The following is a 6000-nucleotide window of genomic DNA, read 5'->3' on the forward strand; positions in this document are numbered from 1 at the left end:
GCCGCCTAATGCGATTTGACAGTTTAGAGATCAAAAAGGTGGATGAACGCTCCATCCTGAGTGAGCACACACACACGAACACACACAGGCATCGACAGATATTAAGCGATTCATAATCTGTGTAAAACCTGCTTGACAGCCCCGCAAACAGCCGGTGGGTTCGGTATTAGTCATAATCCGCCCAATTACATGATGAATGGAGTGATGGAGGGAGGGAGACATCAACCACGAGCGTGTTTAGAGACAGAGATTAATATTAGAAACAATGTCACGCTCCCGTTTGAATACCAGTAATAAGGAGGCTGTGTTACTTTTATTAGAGCTGTGATGCAAAATTGTGAGAGCACAGGGAATTCATTCATTCAAACAAAAACAAAAAAACCCAAAAACCTGTGGCTATTAAGAAAAAAGAAAATAAAGGAATCTAAAAAATAATATTTCAAATTTGTAGTCATGGATCACTTTGAAAAATTCAGACAATAAAGCTGTCAGCACCAAAACAGAGCAGAAAAGGCATGTTAGTTAATGAGGTGGGTGGTGCCGAACGATGATGCACATAGTCAAATAAGACACGAATACTTTTCATACCTCAAGTTTCATATCCTGTGTCCTGTGTTTGTCCATGAAATAAACATCTCAGGATACATAGACGGGCGGCTGTAGTAATCAGAATGTTGCTGGTTCAAACCACCATGGCTGTTGTGTCGTCCACCTCTACATATGTCCTGATTTTTATAACCAGTCAGTGGCACTCAGCTGTGTAAATCTTTTCCTTTGTTGGGGGACCATTTTCATCTGTGGATTCATACATGTTAGGTGAATGTGCGATTCGGTCAAAACAACCTAGTGCTCTTGTTGTCAACATGTCAGCCAGTGCAGTGATGTGGCTCACTACTGTGTTTTTTTTTTTAACAATAATGGAGCTCTACGGCGCAGAGGAATAAAACATGTCACGCTTTAGCAGAATGTGTTGTTGGTTTTGCTTTGGTGAGGGTGAAGTGCAGGCCCCCGAATCAGTCAACCAACAATTGCTGTGTGTGTGTGTGTGTGTGTGTGTGTGTGTGTGTGTGTGTGTGTGTGTGTGTGTGTGTGTGTGCACCAAGAGTGTATTCAGTGTGTAAGTCAAATCTGTGTGTGTGATCTGGTAAACAGAGACTTCCTCCTTTCTCTCTAGCGTTCACTTCCTGTTTGGCGAGATAGCCGCAATAAGAGGAAAGCACCACCCATTACTCGCTCTCTCGTTAGTGTAAGCACAAACAGATGTATCTCCAGCAGCTGTGGAGTAAGTGCTTTGTCAGTGCTCTTTCATTAAATTCATATCCTGGTGAGCATCGGGTCAATGGGTACGCACGCGCACGCGCACACACACACGCGTGCGCACACACACGCACACACACGCACACACAGAGTCACGGCAGCATCAGAGGCCATTAGCTGTGACACTTGTGGCTGCTCGTCACGGTGACAAGCACCAATGGCTACTCCATTTAGACAGTTAGTGTCATGTAGGATGATGTGTATGTACAGCCCGTGTGGATGCATTCATGTATGTGTGTGTCCTTCCACATCGAAAAACAGCGCTGCGTATATGATAACATTATCTATAAGCAAAGTTCTCTGCAGCACCATCTTATTTTTCTGATCAGGTTCGCACTTTCCTCCCCAGAGCTCTGAGCAGAGACACAAGACGTGGCCAAAAGTATGTGGACAGCACACCTTTTAGCAGTGGTGAATGAAGTAATGGGCAGCAAGTAGTGCTTACAAAATGCAAATATAATCTGTTAAGTGAGACACATGCAAAATCTTACTTGAGTAAAAGTATGGAAGTATTATGAAGAAAATGTCCCCACCTTGCAGCCTCAACTGACTCTGTTGTTATATTTTTATATATTATATTTACAGGTGTCATTTTTTTTCCATTTCCATTTTGCAGGTTAGAGTAAGTCTAGTTCAGATAGTATGTACCTAAAATAAAGATTCCACAGTTTGACAAAAATGATGACTCTTCAGTGAGTAAACAGTAAACAAATAAGATAATAATTAAGTGACTCAGTTTGTCTCAAGTAAACCATCTTCCCAAACAAATCAATAAAGGATCTTTGGTGATGTTATCACAATAGTTCTGTTCAGTTTTTCCCAAACAAGTGAACCCTCCTCTTAAAGAAAACAATGAAGGATCTCTGTAACATCTCCCATGCCGTCGCAGTTACCTTTGCATCAGTTGCATGTTTTTCCTCAGCGGTTGTAGATACTTCAAAACAGTGTTGGATGGAGTTTAGGGTCGGAGCACTGTGCAGCTTCTTCCACAACAATCCAACATTACGTCACCAACCTTCGCTTTGTGCATGGGGGCATTGTCGTGTTGAAACAGGAAGGAGCCTTTTCCTGAACTGTTGCCCCAAAGTTGAAGGCACACTATTGTCTAAAAGCATCATTGTTGTAACATGAAGATTAGAAACTACATTTGAACTGAAGGATCAAAAACTGTCACAGGTCAAAGATATAGAAAAGTACGAGTCTACATACTTTGGGTGATTGTGACCCTCCAGTCAAGACAGAGCAGTTAAAAGACAACAAACTAATGCCTGCGGGGGAGTTAATACATCATAACATCCTGCAAAGATCTGCTTTCAACCTTAGATCAAGGTCCAAGATCCTTAATTTTACCTTTGACGACAAACCTCCTGTCTGGTAAGGGGACATTTGAAAATATGGTGACAGTTGTGAGGCAAGCCGCAACTCATTTCGTTATCTATTAAGGAGAAGTTGAGGTCTGTTAACAATGAGTCAAAACACACTTAACAAACTTTCACAGGAACAATACACATATCCAGTTCTCTCTAGTGTAATTCAATGTCCTCTACTCTGTCCTCCTGCCTCTATAATTCTTCACACATTGTTTTATCCGACTCTGTTTCATATCTGCTAACAGCTGTGGTGGTAAAGCGAGCAAGAGAGTGAATGAAGAGAGGGAGCAGCGCTAGCAAGAACCAAGCTGAGAATGATTGAAATAAAACATATTCACAACCCTTTAAATTATGAGTGAATGTGGCCGGATTGCATTCTGCCCGCTTTTTGCCTCTGTGCTCTGCCTGTGTGTGTCTGTGTAGCTCAGCCCTGCCCTCGGTCAAACAGACACACAGTGCAGCTCTTAATGACAGAGGGAGACAGCGATGTAACCTGTGGCTACATTTTTCTTTGACTACCGACCTCACAAGCTGCACATTGTTATTGGCTACACACCCACTGCCCAAAGGTCGATACCCAGAAATGACACGAACACAGTAAAATCCTAAGAAAATAGAAGATAGAGGCAGAGAGCAGGGTCTCTAGATACAAGGTCTCTAGGTGAGATTATCGATCTTACTTTTCAGGAAAATCCTGCAAACTGCACTTTTCAGGTTAAAAAACATCCCAGCCACTGTTGAATACTGTTGGAATATCAGGGTCTGCTGAGTCAGGCAAGACGACTCTGGGGCTGAATTATTTTTAACTCTGATCAACTTGCAAGTTCACAGCTTGGTATGAACACAGCTTCACACGTAAAAAAAAAAAAAAAAAAAACCACACTCAGATCGATGGTGTTTTTGTATTTTTGGCTCCTCTATGACTCTCCAGTGTGCCATCAAGCCCCTCTCTTTATCCTCAAACAATAGCTCATTCAGACGGTTCAGCTGCCACTGTTTGTTTTTACTCTCAATGCAATTTGTCTAATTAGGCTAAAGAAGGAGTATCCTCTTTAGACTTGCTGACACATGCCCCCTTTTCATCTACTGACGAACCTAAGCGCTGGACAAAGACGTCGGCATATGGGTAAAAGTCGCGTGGCAAGGTAACCATGCACAGAAAACACACATCTTTGAATTCAGATTGGATGATGAGAAGGGAGGTGGAGATAAGGGGGGACATTAGTGAGGCTGGGAGCAGCTGATCAAGGCCGTGGATCAATTCCAACACTACCACCTCACACACACACACACACACACAAGGTCAAAGGAGGAGATGTCTTACCTTGAGATTTTAGAGGCATTCAATCTCCTCTTGCAACACAGCCTGCATCGACACACTGCACACCAGAGCCACAGATCATGGTGCGACCATGCCTAGAAACACAGAGACAACAACCGTTATCTGTTGTGACATCTCACACTGGTGCTGCAAACTTGGCTCTTGCATGTTTCAGACAGCCGCAACTTCAGATTCGAGGCGGGGGGCATCATGCAACGTTTTTTCCTTCTACAGAAGATACATCTGACCAATCTTTAAACATGTTTTTTCGACACATCTGTATCCAAAGCCACCTTAGAGCTATCTCTTTAAAGAGCCAGTTCACATGAGGACACCGGCTCAGTCTCTCTAAATGATCTGTCACACAGGTCTATGGTGATCTATCCCTGGAATAAAGAGCCGGTGTAATTAGGTGACACAGATGATGGCCTCAGTGATCAATGTCTTTCATGGCTGTGATGCTGTGGGCCTGCAACTAGGAAGGGAACCAAGAGGAGAGGAGAGGAGAGGAGAGGAGAGGAGGGGCATGGACACTTCCTAGAATAAACCTATTTCACATGGATGCATTAGACAACATGATACAAACACTTGTGAGGTTAATGAAGCCTGAACAGCCACAGAAAGGTGCTTTAATAAGGAAGTACAGCCACTGTGATGAGGCGTCCTGGCGGCTTCGTCTAACGCGGCTGCTGTAAGCAGACAGGAACACCTCTGCTCATGCTTTAGTGTTCTATTAAAGCGAATAATCCAGAAAATATAAAAAAGATGCGGCTCCATCCGCCCCTTTGTCCTCCGCGCATCTCCATCCCAGCGCCTGTTTCTAAACCATCCGTGGAGGCAACAGCCGATACTGAAAGCAAACCGACAATTAAAAAAGAGAAAGACAGAAAGCAAACGCACCTTTAATCCTATCGCATCCTCACGGGCAGGCTTCGCTCTGCATCCAGGCTCTGAATCTGCGTAATGCGATCAGGATCCCTGCGTGGAGCGGCGCGCAGCCCGGAGCCTGCGGAGGGACGGAGGCACGGCGGGCTGCCGAGGGGCTGACTGACTGACTGACTGACTGACTGAACTGAACTGAACTGAACTGAGCTGAGCTGAGCTGAGCTGAGCTGAGCTGGCTGGCTGGATTGCTGGATGGGTGGAAGGACAGATGGGTGGATGGGTTGACTTGGCCGGCCTGTGCACCCAGCCGAGAGTCGGGCAGCAGACAGGGGAACGAGCTCCTGTCTGGGCGTGTGTTTGTTTCTGGTGAATGGGCCGGTGAGACGGCCAGCCACACCCCCTCCTCACCAATTCACATGACATTTACATTCCCAGAGATCCCACCGTCGGCTCCGCGGCGATTCATATTTTATCGTGTTGCAGCAACGGGAGTGTGAGTTGCGTCACGGCGCTGCGCTGCGGTGCGGCGGCGAGACGCGGGTTCCCCTCCGCACAGAAAACAGCGCTGACAGCTCCCGTACATGCAGGCTGCAGACAAGTGGTCAGCTGGTGAGAACACAGGAGCTCAGCACACACTGATGGGTGTTTGTCTTTTAAGCTACAGTAGGATATATATATATATATATATATTTTTTTTTTTATTACAAGAAAACTATGGGGTGAAACAACCTACCGCTGGATCAGATCCGCCAGGTGATCGGTGCGGCTGGTGGCCGGCGGAACCATCCGAATTTCGGATGATTTAATCTGATTATATTCGCTTGGACAGGCTGCCACCTACCGGGCTGGCGCGATTACGTCGGGGGGGGAATTGTCTACGTGAGTCCCCCCTGCATCTCCTCAGGGTGCAGGCCTGCAGCACCGAGGACACCACCTGATATCACCTGGGGGGGAAATACAACTAATATATAAATACATAATCAAAGAGGATATTTAGGAGCAGATCCACTGTTTTGATTGATCTACAAGTACTGATCGATGCTTCTTGAGATGATTCTCATTTGAGTGGCTCCATCTAGTGGCACAAACAGCAAATCTCACATATTC

General features: G+C 45.4%; 1 protein-coding gene across 4 annotated transcripts in view; it reads right to left on the reverse strand.

The window, feature by feature from the left end:
* Positions 1-5693, reverse strand: part of tex2 (testis expressed 2) — a 29025-nt gene extending 23332 nt beyond the window's left edge. For 2 of the 4 annotated variants that reach the window (XM_037089430.1, XM_037089426.1), the window contains exons 1-3: positions 5627-5693; positions 4909-5499; positions 4012-4103 (exon numbers count right to left, since the gene is read on the reverse strand). The gene's annotated coding sequence lies outside the window, so the exon portion shown is untranslated. Of the gene's footprint in view, positions 1-4011; positions 4104-4908; positions 5544-5626 lie in introns of those variants that run through there. The other 2 variants (XM_037089427.1, XM_037089428.1) reach the window with 2 other exon arrangements.
* Between the last annotated feature and the right edge of the window lie 307 nt (positions 5694-6000).

Source organism: Acanthopagrus latus, chromosome 23 (assembly GCF_904848185.1).
Source record: "Acanthopagrus latus isolate v.2019 chromosome 23, fAcaLat1.1, whole genome shotgun sequence".
Classification (NCBI taxonomy): Eukaryota; Metazoa; Chordata; class Actinopteri; order Spariformes; family Sparidae; genus Acanthopagrus; species Acanthopagrus latus.